Source organism: Oncorhynchus clarkii, chromosome 3 (assembly GCF_045791955.1).
Source record: "Oncorhynchus clarkii lewisi isolate Uvic-CL-2024 chromosome 3, UVic_Ocla_1.0, whole genome shotgun sequence".
Lineage (NCBI taxonomy): Eukaryota > Metazoa > Chordata > Actinopteri > Salmoniformes > Salmonidae > Oncorhynchus > Oncorhynchus clarkii.
In genome coordinates, this window is record NC_092149.1 from 22618131 (window position 1) to 22634601 (window position 16471).

The 16471-nt window shown below is 45.5% G+C and overlaps 1 pseudogene; it reads right to left on the minus strand.

The window, feature by feature from the left end:
• LOC139385173 (probable leucine--tRNA ligase, mitochondrial) overlaps positions 1-16471 on the minus strand; it is a 49680-nt pseudogene that overhangs the window by 14218 nt on the left and 18991 nt on the right.

Genomic DNA, 16471 nt, shown 5'->3' on the forward strand with positions numbered 1-16471 from the left:
TTATATATTATACAAAGTAGATGTCGTAAACGACTTGCCAAAACCATAGTTTGTTAACAAGAAATTTGTGGAGTGGTTGAAAAACAAGTTTTAATGACTCCAACCTAAGTGTATGTAAACTTCCGACTTCAACTGTATGTGTAGATATATCCTCTAGGGGGCAGCCTGGGCTTAATATCATCTATCCCACAACTCAAGGAGCATCCTCCTGAAGGCTCGCACGCACACACACGCACACACACACACACACACACACACACACACACACACACACACACACACACACACACACACACACACACACACACACACACACACACACACACACACACACACACACACACACACACACACACACACACACACACACACACACACACACACACACACACACACACACACACACACACACACACACACACACACACACACACACACACACAAATAAATGTATATCCTGATGATGAGTAATCAGAGCTCAGAGAGGAGAGGTGAAGTAACCCTCCCTCTCAGATAATTCCTATCTGAAGGATCTGTCTGGTTGTAGATCTGACCAAGTCACCAGACAACAATGAGGAAGAGAATGAAGACGTAAGTTTGGCTGGCTGGGAAAACACTGTACCTCGGCTCAAAACTACCAATGCTCCTTAGATAATGCTATATCACATAATGTTAATCCTCTCTGCCAGTGGATGATGTCTCAGAATAATTGAACTGGCTAAACGAGTTAGACTCACTGGGCAGAAAATGACCTACCTTCCCTGTGTACTGGTGTCAGGCCAAAAACACATGCACACGCACACCCGCGCACCCGCACACAAACACACTAACCTCTTGGTGGCCGACACCCAACCAAAACCTCAGCCCAGGCCACAGCAAGCCAACAGGATGCTCAAACAGTTTAATTGCTTTTTCAGTTCTGGCATAATCTGTCCAGCTATTAAATAAAAGAGGGAGAGGCCAGCACCCTCTTAAAGCAGCTTTACAGTAGGGTAAATCCATTTGATTTCAACCCAATTTTGACAGCATCCATTTTGATGTGTTTCAAGCAGACCACCATAGTTCCTGTGCACAAGAAAGCGAAGGTAACCTGCCTAAAATATTATAAAATGTTATGAGTCACATGCGCCGAATACAACAGTGAAATTCTTACTTACAAGCCCCTAACCAACAATGCAGTTTTAAAAAATACGGATAAGAATAAGAAATAAAAGTAACAAGTAATTAACCAGCAGCAGTAAAATAACAATAGCGAGACTATATACTGAGGGGTACCGAAACAGAGTCAATGTGCGGGGGCACCGGTTAGTTGAGGTAATATGTACATGTAGGTATAGTTATTCAAGTGACTATGCATAGATGATAACAACAGAGAGTAGCAGTGGTGTAAAAGAGGGGGGGCAATGCAAATAGTCTGGGTAGCCATTTGATTAGATGTTCAGGAGTCTTATGGCTTGGGGGTAGAAGCTGTTTAGAAGCTTCTTGAACCTAGACTTGGTGCTCCGGTACCGCTTGCAGTGCGGTAGCAGAGAGAACAGTCTAGGGTGGCTGGAGTCTTTGACAATTTTTAAGGCCTTCCTCTGACACCATCTGGTATAGAGGTCCTGGATGGCAGAACGCTTGGCCCCAGTGATGCACTGGGCCGTTCGCACTACACTCTGTAGTGCCTTGCGGTCAGAGGCCGAGCAGTTGCCATACCAGGCAGTGATGCAACCATGCTCTCGATGGTGCAGCTGTAGAAACTTTTGAGGATCTGAGGATCCATGCCAAATCTTTTCAATCTCCTGAGTGGGAATATATTTTGTTGTGCCCTCTTCACGACTGTCTTAGTGTGCTTGGACCATGTTAGTTTGTTGGTGATGTGGACACCAAGGAACTTGAAGCTCTCAACCTGCTCCACTGCAGCCCTGTCGATGAGAATGGGGGCGTGCTCGGTCCTCTTTTTCCTGTAGTCCACAATCATCTCCTTTGTCTTGATCACATTGAGGGAGAGGTTGTTGTCTTGGCACCCCACGGCCAGGTCTCCGACCTCCTCCCTATAGGCTGTCTCGCTCGTCGTTGATCAGTCCTACCACTGTTGTGTCATAGGAAAACTTAATGATGGTGTTGGAGTCAACACTGAGGGGCCCCTGTGTTGAGGATCAGCGTGGAGGATGTGTTGTTACCTACCCTTACCACCTGGGGATGGCCCATTAGGAAGTCCAGGATCCAGTTGCAGAGGGAGGTGTTTAGTCCCAGGGTCCTTAGCTTTTTGATGAGCTTTGAGGGCACTATGGTGTTGAACGCTGCGCTGTAGTCAATGAACAGGATTCTCACATAGGTGTTCCTTTTGTCCAGGTGGGAAAGGGCAGTGTGGAGTGCAATAGTGATTGCATCATCTGTGGATCTGTTGGGGTGGTATGCAAATTGGAGTGGGTATAGGGTTTCTGGGATAATGGTGTTAATGTGAGCCATGACCAGCCTTTCAAAGCACTTCATGGCTACAGACGTGAGTGCTAAGGGTGGGTAGTTTTAGGCAGGTTACCTTCATGTTCTTGGGCACAGGGACTATGGTGGTCTGCTTAAAACATGTTGGTATTGCGTCTCCCGGGTGGTGCAGTGGTCTAAGGCTGTGCCACCAGAGATTCTCGGTTCGAGCCCAGGCTTTGTCGCAGCCGGCCACGATCGAGAGGTTCATGGGGCTCGCAGTACAAGTTCTGGTAATCCATCTGGCCCTGCGGCCTTGTGAATGTTGACCTGTTTAAAGTTCTTACTCACATCGGCTGCGGAGAGAGTTATCACACAGTCTTCCAGAACAGCTGGTGCTCTCATGCATGTTTCAGTGTTATTTGCCTTGAAGCGAGCATTGAAGTAGTTTAGCTCGTCTGGTAGGCTCGTGTCACTGGGTAGCTCTCGACTGTGCTTCCCTTTGTAACGGTTGGTCGGAACCTGTGTAGCACGATTCAATCTTAGTCCTGTATTGACACTTTGCCTGTTTGATGGTTCTTCGGAGGGCACAGCGGAATTTCCTATATGCTTCCGGGTTACAGTCCTGCTCCTTGAAAGCGGCAGCTCTACCCTTTAGCTCAGTGTGGATGTTGCCTGTAATCCATGGCTTCTGGTTGGGGTATATGCATACAGTCACTGTGGGGACGACGTCATTGATGCACTTATTGATGAAGCCAATGGAACATATTCTAGTCTGTGGTAGCAAAACAGCAGCTTAGCATCTGCTTCATCTGACCACTTTTTATTGATCTATACACTGGTGCTTCCTGCTTTAATTTTTGCTTGTAAGCAGGAATCAGGAGGATAGAATTATGGTCAGATTTGCAAAATGGAGTGCGAGTGAGAGCTTTGTATGCGTCTCTGTGTGTGAAGTGAAGGTGGTACAGGGTTTTTAGAAATTTGGGAAAACTTATTTAAGTTTCCCTACATTAAAGGCCCCGGCTACTAAGAGCGCCGCCTCTGGGTGAGCGTTTTTTTGTTTGCTTATGGAGGAATACAGCTCATTCAATGCTGTCTTAGTGCCAGCCTCTGACTGTGGTGGTATGTAAACAGCTATGAAAAATACAGATGAATACTCTAGGTAGGTAGTGTGGTCTACAGTTTATCATGAGATACTCAACCTCAGGCGAGCAATAGCTTGAGACTTCCTTCGAGATCGTGCACCTGCTGTTATGTATAAAAAAGCATAGACCGCCGCCCCTTGTCTTACCAGACGCCGCTGTTCTATCCTGACGGTGCAAAGTATAACCAGCCAGCTGTATGTCGATAGTGTCTCCGTGAAGCATAAGATATTAAGGTTTTGAATGTCTCGTTGGTCGTTTAATCTTCCGCGTAGGTCATCTATTTTATTGTCCAAAGACTGCACATTTGCTAGCAGAATGGAAAGAAGTGGGGGTTTATTCGATCGTCTACGAATTCTCAGAAGGCAGCACGCCCTCAGGCCCCTTTTTCTCCGCCTCCTCTTCACGTAAATCACGGGGATCTGGGCCTGTTCCTGAGAAAGCAGTATACTGTTTACGTCGGCCTCGTCAGACTCGTTAATGGAAAAAAAGGATTCTGCCAGTCCGTGTGAGTAATCGCAGTTCTGATGTCCCGAAGTTATTTTCGGTCATAAGAGACGATAGTGGCAAAATTATGTACAAAATAAGTTTAAAAAAATAAATGACAAATAAACGAAAAAACAACACAAACGTCTGCCTTCTTCTCCGGCGCCATCTAAAAACATTACTGCCCGGTAGCACTCACGCCGGTAGCCTTGAAGTGCTTTGAAAGGCTGGTCATGGCTCACATCAACACCATCATCCCGGAAACCAAAGACCCACCCCACTTCGTATACCATCCCAACAGATCCACAGATGACGCAAATCTCAATCACACTCCACACTACCCTTTCCATTCAGGCCAAAGAGTTCAATCTTGATTTCATCAGACCAGAGAATATTCTTTCACATGGTCTAAGAGTCCTTTAGGTGCCTTATGGTCAAATCCAAGCGGACTTTCATGTGCCATTTACTGAAGAGTGGCATCCGTCTCGCCACTCTACTATAAAGGCTTGATTGGTGGTGCTGCAGAAATGGTTATCCTTCTGGAAGGTTCTCCCATCTCCACAGAGGAACTCTGCATGACAACGACCCGAAACACACAGCCAGGGCAACTAAGGAGTGGCTCCATAAGAAGCATCTCAAGGTCCTGGAGTGGCCTAGCCAGTCTCCAGACCTGAATCCAATAGAAAATCTTTGGGAGGGAGCTGAAAGTCCATATTGCCCAGCGACAGCCCCGAAACCTGAAGGATCTGGAGAAGGTCTGTATGGAGGAGTGGGCCAAAATCCCTGCTGCAGTGTGTGCAACCCTGGTTAAGAACTACAGGAAACGTATGATCTCTGTAATTGTAAACAAAGGTTTCTGTACCAAATAGTAAGTTCTGCTTTTCTGATGTATCAAATACACTGCTCAAAAAAATTAAGGGAACACAATGAACACAAACTGTCCACTTAGGAAGCAACACTGATTGACAATAAATGTCACATGCTGTTGTGCAAATGGAATAGACAACAGGTGGAAATTATAGGCAATTAGCAAGACACCCCCAATAAAGGAGTGGTTCTGCAGGTGGGGACCACAGACCACTTCTCAGTTCCTATGCTTCCTGGCTGATGTTTTGGTCACTTTTGAATGCTGGCAGTGCTTTCACTCTAGTGGTAGCATGAGACGGAGTCTACAACCCACACAAGTGGCTCAGGTAGTGCAGCTCATCCAGGATGGCACATCAATGCGAGCTGTGGCAAGAAGGTTTGCTGTGTCTGTCAGCGTAGTGTCCAGAGCATGGAGGCGCTACCAGGAGACAGGCCAGTACATCAGGAGACATGGAGGAGGCCGTAGGAGGGCAACAACCCAGCAGCAGGACCGCTACCTCCGCCTTTGTGCAAGGAGTAGCAGGAGGAGCACTGCCAGAGCACTGCAAAATGACCTCCAGCAGGCCACAAATGTGCATGTGTCTGCTCAAACGGTCAGAAACAGACTCCATGAGGGTGGTATGAGGGCCCGACGTCCACAGGTGGGGGTTGTGCTTACAGCCCAACACCGTGCAGGACGTTTTTCATTTGCCAGAGAACACCAAGATTGGCAAATTCGCAACTGGCGCCCTGTGCTCTTCACAGATGAAAGCAGGTTCACACTGAGCACATATGACAGACGTGACAGTCTGGAGACGCCGTGGAGAACGTTCTGCTGCCTGCAACATCCTCCAGCATGACCGGTTTGGCGGAGGGTCAGTTATGGTGTGGGGTGGCATTTCTTTGGGGGGCCTCCATGTGCTCGCCAGAGGTAGCCTGACTGCCATTAGGTGAGATCCTCAGACCCCTTGTGAGACCATATGCTGGTGCGGTTGGCCCTGGGTTCCTCCTAATGCAAGACAATGCTAGACCTCATGTGGCTGGAGTGTGTCAGCAGTTCCTGCAAGAGGAAGGCATTGCTGCTATGGACTGGCCCGCCCGTTCCCCAGACCTGAATCCAATTGAGCACATCTGGGACATCATGTCTCGCTCCATCCACCAACGCCACGTTGCACCACAGACTGTCCAGGAGTTGGCGGATGCTTTAGTCAAGGTCTGGGAGGAGATCCCTCAGGAGACCATCCGCCACCTCATCAGGAGCATGCCCAGGCGTTGTAGGGAGGTCATACAGGCACGTGGAGGCCACACACACTACTGAGCCTCATTTTGACTTGTTTAAAGGACATGACATCAAAGTTGGATCAGCCTGTAGTGTGGTTTTCCACTTTAATTTTGAGTGTGACTCCAAATCCAGACCTCCATGGGTTGATAAATTTGATTTCCATTGATAATTTTTGTGTGATTTTGTTGTCAGACATTCAACTATGTAAAGAAAAAAGTATTTAATACGAATATTTCATTCATTCAGACCTAGGATGTGTTTTTTTAGTGTTCGCTTTATTTTTTTGAGCAGTGTACTTATGTCATGCAATAAAATGCAAATGAATTACTTAAAAATCATACAATGTGATTTTCTGGATTTTTAGATTCCGTCTCTCACAGTTGAAGTGTACCTATGATAAAAATTACAGATCTCTACATGCTTTGTAAGTAGGAAAACCGGCAAAATCGGCAGTGTATCAAATACATGTTCTCCCCACTGTATATATACACACACACACACACACACATACAGTTGAAGTCGGAAGTTTACATACACTTATGTTGGAGTCATTAAAACCTATTTTTCAACCACTCCACAAATGTATTGTTAATAAACTATAGTTTTGGCAAGTCGGTTAGGACATCTACTTTGTGCATGACACAAGTCATTTTCCAACAATTGTTTACAGACAGATTATTTCACTTAGAATTCACTGTATCACAATTCCAGTGGGTCAGAAGTTTACATACACTAAGTTGACTGTGCCTTTAAACAGCTTGGAAAATTCCAGAAAATTATGTCATGGCTTTAGAAGCTTCTGATAGGTTAATTGACATCATTTGAGTCAATTGGAGGTGTACATGTGGATGTATCTCTAGGCCTACCTTCAAACTCAGTGCCTCCTTGTTGACATCATGGGAAAACCAAAATAATTTCCCCAAAAGCTCAGAAAAAAGTGTAACCTCCACAAGTCTGGTTCATCCTTGGGAGCAATTTCCAAACGCCTGAAAGTACCACGTTCATCTGTACAAACAATAGTACGCAAGTATAAACACCATTGGACCAGGCAGCTGTCATCCTAATTGACCTAAAACAGGGAATTTTTACTCGGATTAGGAATTGTGAAAAACTGAGTTTAAATGTATTTGGCTAAAGTGTAACTTCAACTGATATATATAAAAAATAAAAATTCCATAAATGATGAAATAGTTTGACAACCCTGTTTATAAGCTTTTAAATGATATCAATCTCAACTGTTTATCTTTTCCAGTGATGAAGACTTGGATGTATCCTGGTACTGGGCACTATACAACAATGGGTCAACTTTGAGCACCTTTATCTCTCGATTGTTTGGGAATTCAGGTCCAAAACGTCACTTTCTGATCACTTCTACAAATGGGCAAATACAGTGCCTTGCGAAAGTATTCGGCCCCTTTGAACTTTGCGACCTTTTGCCACATTTCAGGCTTCAAACATAAAGATATAAAACTGTATTTTTTTGTGAAGAATCAACAACAAGTGGGACACAATCATGAAGTGGAACGACATTTATTGGATATTTCAAACTTTTTTAACAAATCAAAAACTGAAAAATTGGGCGTGCAAAATTATTCAGCCCCCTTAAGTTAATACTTTGTAGCGCCACCTTTTGCTGCGATTAAAGCTGTAAGTCGCTTGGGGTATGTCTCTATCAGTTTTGCACATCGAGAGACTGACATTTTTTCCCATTCCTCCTTGCAAAACAGCTCGAGCTCAGTGAGGTTGGATGGAGAGCATTTGTGAACTGCAGTTTTCAGTTCTTTCCACAGATTCTCGATTGGATTCAGGTCTGGACTTTGACTTGGCCATTCTAACACCTGGATATGTTTATTTTTGAACCATTCCATTGTAGATTTTGCTTTATGTTTTGGATCATTGTCTTGTTGGAAGACAAATCTCCGTCCCAGTCTCAGGTCTTTTGCAGACTCCATCAGGTTTTCTTCCAGAATGGTCCTGTATTTGGCTCCATCCAGCTTCCCATCAATTTTAACCATCTTCCCTGTCCCTGCTGAAGAAAAGCAGGCCCAAACTATGATGCTGCCACCACCATGTTTGACAGTGGGGATGGTGTGTTCAGGGTGATGAGCTGTGTTGCTTTTACGCCAAACATAACGTTTTGCATTGTTGCCAAAAAGTTCAATTTTGGTTTCATCTGACCAGAGCACCTTCTTCCACATGTTTGGTGTGTCTCCCAGGTGGCTTGTGGCAAACTTTAAACGACACGTTTTATGGATATCTTTAAGAAATGGCTTTCTTCTTGCCACTCTTCCATAAAGGTCAGATTTGTGCAATATACGACTGATTGTTGTCCTATGGACAGAGTCTCCCGCCTCAGCTGTAGATCTCTGCAGTTCATCCAGAGTGATCATGGGCCTCTTGGCTGCATCTCTGATCAATCTTCTCCTTGTATGAGCTGAAAGTTTAGAGGGACGGCCAGGTCTTGGTAGATTTGCAGTGGTCTGATACTCCTTCCATTTCAATAGTATCGCTTGCACAGTGCTCCTTGGGATGTTTAAAGCTTGGGAAATCTTTTTGTATCCAAATCCGGCTTTAAACTTCTTCACAACAGTATCTCGGACCTGCCTGGTGTGTTCCTTGTTCTTCATGATGCTCTCTGCGCTTTTAACGGACCTCTGAGACTATCACAGTGCAGGTGCATTTATACGGAGACTTGATTACACACAGGTGGATTGCATTTATCATCATTAGTCATTTAGTTCAACATTGGATCATTCAGAGATCCTCACTGAACTTCCGGAGAGAGTTTGCTGCACTGAAAGTAAAGGGGCTGAATAATTTTGCACGCCCAATTTTTCAGTTTTTGATTTGTTAAAAAAGTTTGAAATATCCAATAAATGTCGTTCCACTTCATGATTGTGTCCCACTTGCTGTTGATTCTTCACAAAAAAATACAGTTTTATATCTTTATGTTTGAAGCCTGAAATGTGGCAAAAGGTCACAAAGTTCAAGGGGGCCGAATACTTTCGCAAGGCACTGTATGTATGGAAGGTTTCGTTCGAATCAAAAGGGGTGTTGTCAAAAAATGATTGAATTGAAATGGATTTACCCAGCAAGGTCAGTGAAGGAAAGACAAGTCCTGCCTTTGGGGAAATTCATCTCTTTTGTTAAAGCTCTGGGTATCGCCACCGCCCCAGCAGCTAATGGCCAGGAGTTTATAATCTCCATCAGCAGGGAATACAAGTTAAGGATATATGTGTATCTTGTTTGCGTGTGTACGAAATTATCTGTTTGAGAGGAAGTGTAAAATGGTGCGCTGATGTGTGAGTGGAAAAAACATTTGTCAGTGATTAAATGGACAATGCATATTACATTTGTACTATTTGTCTAGATTCTCGTTGTCTACAAAACTATTTACCTAAGGTGACTTTTGTCTCTACTTCTGTTTCATTTTGGAACAGTCCCAAAAAATATAATCTCTAATCTTCCCTTTTAAATCAGTCAGTACCAGGTCCTACAACACTCCCTCTCTCTATCCCTCTTTCATGTTGTAGGAACTGGTACTGACTGATGTAAAAGTAGAGATTATATTTTTGGGGGGGATAGGAAGATAGATAAGACAAACAGAGAGAGCGATACTACAGACAGAGGAAGGGAAAATCCCAGATCACCTGTCTTGGTTGTGGGGGTCAGTGTATCTCACCTGTCTTGGTTGTGGGGGTCAGTGTATCTCACCTGTCTTTGTTGTGTGGGTCAGTGTATCTCACCTGTCTTGGTTGTGTGGGTCAGTGTATCTCACCTGTCTTGGTTGTGTGGGTCAGTGTATCTCACCTGTCTTGGTTGTGGGGGTCAGTGTATCTCACCTGTCTTTGTTGTGTGGGTCAGTGTATCTCACCTGTCTTGGTTGTGGGGGTCAGTGTATCTCACCTGTCTTGGTTGTGGGGGTCAGTGTATCTCACCTGTCTTGGTTGTGTGGGTCAGTGTATCTCACCTGTCTTGGTTGTGGGGGTCAGTGTATCTCACCTGTCTTTGTTGTGTGGGTCAGTGTATCTCACCTGTCTTGGTTGTGTGGGTCAGTGTATCTCACCTGTCTTGGTTGTGTGGGTCAGTGTATCTCACCTGTCTTGGTTGTGTGGGTCAGTGTATCTCACCTGTCTTGGTTGTGTGGGTCAGTGTATCTCACCTGTCTTGGTTGTGGGGGTCAGTGTATCTCACCTGTCTTGGTTGTGTGGGTCAGTGTATCTCACCTGTCTTGGTTGTGTGGGTCAGTGTATCTCACCTGTCTTGGTTGTGGGGGTCAGTGTATCTCACCTGTCTTGGTTGTGGGGGTCAGTGTATCTCACCTGTCTTGGTTGTGGGGGTCAGTGTATCTCACCTGTCTTGGTTGTGGGGGTCAGTGTATCTGAAATAGTACCAGGATGAGTCCACAAACGTGTCCATGGTGTCGGTCTCCCTTCTGACCGGCCCTTTACACCTGACAAGACACAACAGGAGAGAGGGGTCAAATAGAACCAGAACAACATTTATTTAATGTGCATTTAAAACAATGCAACAAATGTAACAGTTAGCACTGGAACCTAATTTCCAGCAGGAGGGCATTAGCGCTGGAGGCAGATATGACTCCAAATGTCAAACACAGTATAATGATTGAACATGACACGGCTCAAGTCTTCGTGGATATTTTGTCATGTAGCTAGCTAGCTGGTTTGAATCGCCGTTTCTTATTTACACATGAAAGAGGTAAGAGTGCAGTCATTTTAGAAATTATAAACATCTCCTCCATTGTCCTATTGTGAAATTACTTTTGTTAGTTTAGTTTGTAAGCATAAAGTGTCCAGAGGACTGGCCTGTGTAGTGTGTATCTAATGTGAGCTGGAACCATCTGACTGTGGAGGTCATGTCCCGTAGGAGATGCCACAGTCAGGCTGGAACCACTACACTACACAGCCATCAGATCCCTGCTCCTGTGCCCTGCCTAAATAGCACTGCCAGAGGGACACAGAACCGGCCAGCACCATGCCAGCTTGGTGGGTGGGTGGGTGTGTGTGCACCAGCTTGGTGTGTTTTTTGGAAGTGCCATCCCAGGCCCTTTTCATCCAATCCAAACAGAGCTCTCTGTACACACTGCTCATCTGTTAGCCTCACAGAGAGCAACGCATGACACTGGCAAAGGCGAGTAACAAAAAAACAAAAAAAAATTGTACCTACTTTCAACATGCACATTGGAACTGAGAATGTGTCTCACTGTTTAATGAGTCTCAATAGTATAGAACCACCCAGTCAGTATCACCATGCCAGGAAGACCATCAGCAACACTAGAGAAGAACACTACAGCACCCAGTCAGAATCACCATGCCAGGAAGACCATCAGCAACACTAGAGAAGAACACTACAGCACCCAGTCAGAATCACCATGCCAGGAAGACCATCAGCAACACTAGAGAAGAACACTTACAGCACCCAGTCAGAATCACCATGCCAGGAAGAGCATCAGCAACACTAGAGAAGAACACTACAGCACCCAGTCAGAATCACCATGCCAGGAAGACCATCAGCAACACTAGAGAAGAACACTACAGCACCCAGTCAGAATCACCATGCCAGGAAGACCATCAGCAACACTAGAGAAGAACACTACAGAACCCAGTCAGTATCACCATTCCAGGAAGACCATCAGCAACACTAGAGAAGAACACTACAGCACCCAGTCAGAATCACCATGCCAGGAAGACCATCAGCAACACTAGAGAAGAACACTACAGAACCCAGTCAGTATCACCATGCCAGGAAGACCATCAGCAACACTAGAGAAGAACACTACAGCACCCAGTCAGAATCACCATGCCAGGAAGACCATCAGCAACACTAGAGAAGAACACTACAGAACCCAGTCAGTATCACCATGCCAGGAAGACCACCAGCAACACTAGAGAAGAACATTATAGCACCCAGTCAGAATCACCATGACAGGAAGACCATCAGCAACACTAGAGAAGAACACTACAGCACCCAGTCAGAATCACCATGCCAGGAAGACCATCAGCAACACTAGAGAAGAAAATTATAGCACCCAGTCAGAATCACCATGACAGGAAGACCATCAGCAACACTAGAGAAGAACACTACAGCACCCAGTCAGAATCACCATGCCAGGAAGACCATCAGCAACACTAGAGAAGAACACTACAGCACCCAGTCAGAATCACCATGACAGGAAGACCATCAGCAACACTAGAGAAGAACACTACAGCACCCAGTCAGAATCACCGTGCCAAGAAGACCATCAGCAACACTAGAGAAGAACACTACAGCACCCAGTCAGAATCACCATGCCAGGAAGACCATCAGCAACACTAGAGAAGAACACTACAGCACCCAGTCAAAATCACCATGACAGGAAGACCATCAGCAACACTAGAGAAGAACACTACAGCACCCAGTCAGAATCACCATGCCAGGAAGACCATCAGCAACACTAGAGAAGAACACTACAGCACCCAGTCAGAATCACCATGCCAGGAAGACCATCAGCAACACTAGAGAAGAACACTACAGCACCCAGTCAGAATCACCATGCCAGGAAGACCATCAGCAACACTAGAGAAGAACACTACAGCACCATACCTGGTCCCCTGTAGTATGGCGCTTTTAATGACACAAACAGGCAAAAGTTGTCACACACAAGCATATCAACACACCCTCACACTTTACTCTTAAAGTGAGAATACCCCTCTTCATAAACAATCTCTCACACACACACCATACACCACACACACACACACACACACACACACACCATACACCACACACACACACGCACACAGCCAGTCTATAATAAGGCAGAGGGGATGCTTAGCAACAAGGCTGAGGTGTAGCAGGTTAATACCCAGGTGCCATTTCATGAGTTCAAAATGCACCATCATACCAAAGAGCCTTTCATGACAAAATAGCTAAATAAAGAATAAAAAACCCACAAAGAGGCATTATAGTATTCCAAGAATTCCATGCGGCTGTACACCACTCTCCTGTGGTTTTCCCTCTCTCCAAACGACCATTCAGGGTACAGATTATTGTCATTTGACAGACATGCAGTTTCAGAGTCCTGGGGGCCTGTGATTGTTGGACACATGTGCTATCTATGACTATGGTTATTCCCTGTCCTGCTGTATATAGGCTGATTTCAGGAATGACAGAGTAGCGGAGCTACAATTCCAACCAGGTAGCAAAAATAAACTGAAAGTGCATTGCGGGTGTGTGCCAGATTCGGGGAGAATCAGACAGATGTGGCATCAGAAGCAAGAACAATTTAGTTCCTTACTGTAATAGTTTTGCATTAAAATGGTCAAAAAGAAGAAAAAAACATGTTTTTCCCCCAAGCAAGAATTTATCTACGACATAAGGGAGTGAGGGACCTAATTGAAGGGGGCCTGATGGGAGGGATGTGTAACCTGATAACTAGCTGTTATTGGCAGAAAGGTTTGGAACTCTCTTTGTTTTTGGTCTATTAACTTATACCGCCTGGTGATGTCACCAGGCAAGCCAAAACGGGAATCAAAAACACTATCCTGGTGTAGCAAGCTAGCTGGACTAATTACACACAGGGTTCAACTGAGGGGCCAATTCACAACAGTAGGCAGACAGGGAGCAGAGACAATATCAGCGGTGGAGGAAATTACTTCTCAAGGACGAGACAGACAGATAAAGCTCCATCTCCCCCACCATCTCTCATCAAACACCTTCTGTACCCTCCACCCCACGGTTAATTGGACATGATCGTTGAGTTAAGAGAGTGAATTTCCTCAGACGCCGTCAACAAGAGATGGAGAGACAAGGAAGAGGAGGAGAACGTCTCTGGATAGAGCCGTCAGACCAGACGACCCCATCTCTCTCTCTGTATGACTGTCTGACTGAGCTGTTGAAACAGCATTTCCTAGTTACTGTACCACAATTCCATGTCCAATCATGGAACTATCATTTTTTTAAAGGAGGAATTGAATGAAGAAATCCTATGTTGGTGAGGGTCTTCGTCATGAGAAGCTGGGTTTGCCCTGTGGACCTTGGCCAATAGTACTGCACTATATAGGAAATAGGGTGCCATCTGGGATGCAACCGCTGTTTAACGAGCAGCATTTCATTGACAGTCACCGTCTGCCTGTCTTTGTGTGGTGGGGGCATAGACATGCTTGGCATGTAGGCCTCAGCTGGTTTATATAACCACGGTGACATCTGTCACTCATTACATAACCCTGGTGCCATGTGTGTGTGTGGTGGGGGCATAGACATGCTTGGCATGTAGGCCTCAGCTGGTTTATATAACCACGGTGACATCTGTCACTCATTACATAACCCTGGTGCCATGTGTGTGTGTGGTGGGGGCATAGACATGCTTGGCATGTAGGCCTCAGCTGGTTTATATAACCACGGTGACATCTGTCACTCATTACATAACCCTGGTCCCGCGCGTGCGTGTGGTGGGGGCATAGACATGCTTGGCATGTAGGCTTCAGCTGGTTTATATAACCACTGTGACATCTGTCACTCATTACATAACCCTGGTGCCATGTGTGTGTGTGGTGGGGGCATAGACATGCCCGGCATGTAGGCTTCAGCTGGTTTATATAACCACTGTGACATCTGTCACTCATTACATAACCCTGGTGCCATGTGTGTGTGTGGTGGGGGCATAGACATGCCCGGCATGTAGGCTTCAGCTGGTATATATAACCACTGTGACATCTGTCACTCATTACATAACCCTGGTGCCATGTGTGTGTGTGGTGGGGGCATAGAAATGCCCGGCATGTAGGCTTCAGCTGGTATATATAACCACTGTGACATCTGTCACTCATTACATAACCCTGGTCCCTGTGTGTTAAAAACTAGCTGGTATTCATATCCTCAATACACAGTGGTTGAATCACTAATGGCACCTTATTCACTTTATAGTGCACTACTTTTGACCAGAATCCATATTCTGTATACTCTCTGAAATCACAGGGAGGGTGTCGGTACTCAAAGCTGATCTGGCCTTGGACTCATTTATCCTGACTTTTAGTACAGGCAAAAAGGGGAAACTGACGGAGTAGAAAACTGAAAGCATCAGAAATAATTGCCTGAACCTAAGAGCAAGAGAGCAAGTCGCTGACTAACCATTGAGAAAGATATACAACCTTGGAAAAATGATTTGATTTTAATATAAGTAAGTGGAATAAAGTGAACTCCGTTACTTATGTTTGTGAACTAGCTATGAACTTCCAATCCAACTGACAGCACCGGCATTCATTTCCAAACTAGACATTTGACCGGATGGCATTAGATTCTGACCCAGGCTGATGGGTCCTGGTCAAGAGCAGTGTGCTACGTAGGGAATAGAGTGCCATTTGGTATGCAACTGAAGTGTTCTCACACCTCACTCAGAGTGTCAGTGTATTCTCACCTGGGACAGGTACAGCTGATCCAATCATCAGCGTGCTCCAGAGGGGATGCCCCCTTCCCCGTAAGGGACAGTAGTTTGGGGAGGGTGACTGGAAGTTGCTCCTCAGGGGCCGCCACAGGACCACAAGACCCACAATGCACCATGGGGATGGGCATGCCCCAGTACCGCTGCCGGGAAATCAGCCAATCCCTGAGCTTGGTGCTGGTCAGGTGGCCACCCACTTTTCTCTCTGGCCTTCTGGGTAATGGAGTCAAATGCCTCCTCCCTGCTGAGGCCTGTGAACTACACAGAAGAGGGGGATGGACGGAGAGAGAACAGGATGACAGCTTATGAGCTCAAACAGACACGAATTCACGAAAACAAAACAACTATTTGCCGATACTTAATTCAACCATAAATAAGGGTCTTCCATTAATAGCCATAAAAAAATTGGTAGAATGACTAAAAAGCTGGTTTACTGGTAACGTTGTGTAGAGTGACAGTGTGTGTTGCTATGTGTCCAGAGTTGAGCAGTGTGTGTCCTCCATCCTCCTGGCTCTTCAGGACTGGGCTCCAGCTCAGACCCAGAGCCCTGGCCACAGAAGCATCCTCTACACTCCTGTCGGCGATACCTGCCAGGGACACACACACACAGTACATTTATCACACACATACCATTTTATAACACTAATTCCCTGCAATTCTACACATTTTGCAATAGTGTGGAGGCAAATGTTTGCAGTTTTTAATATGATAACTGTTAAACAATGAGCCCCACCGCAGTCGGTAACTCGACCACGCTTCCTATAAGTTTAGATACAGTGGGGCAAAAAAGTATTTAGTCAGCCACCAATTGTGCAAGTTCTCCCACTTAAAAAGATGAGAGGCCTGTACTTTTCATCATAGGTACACTTC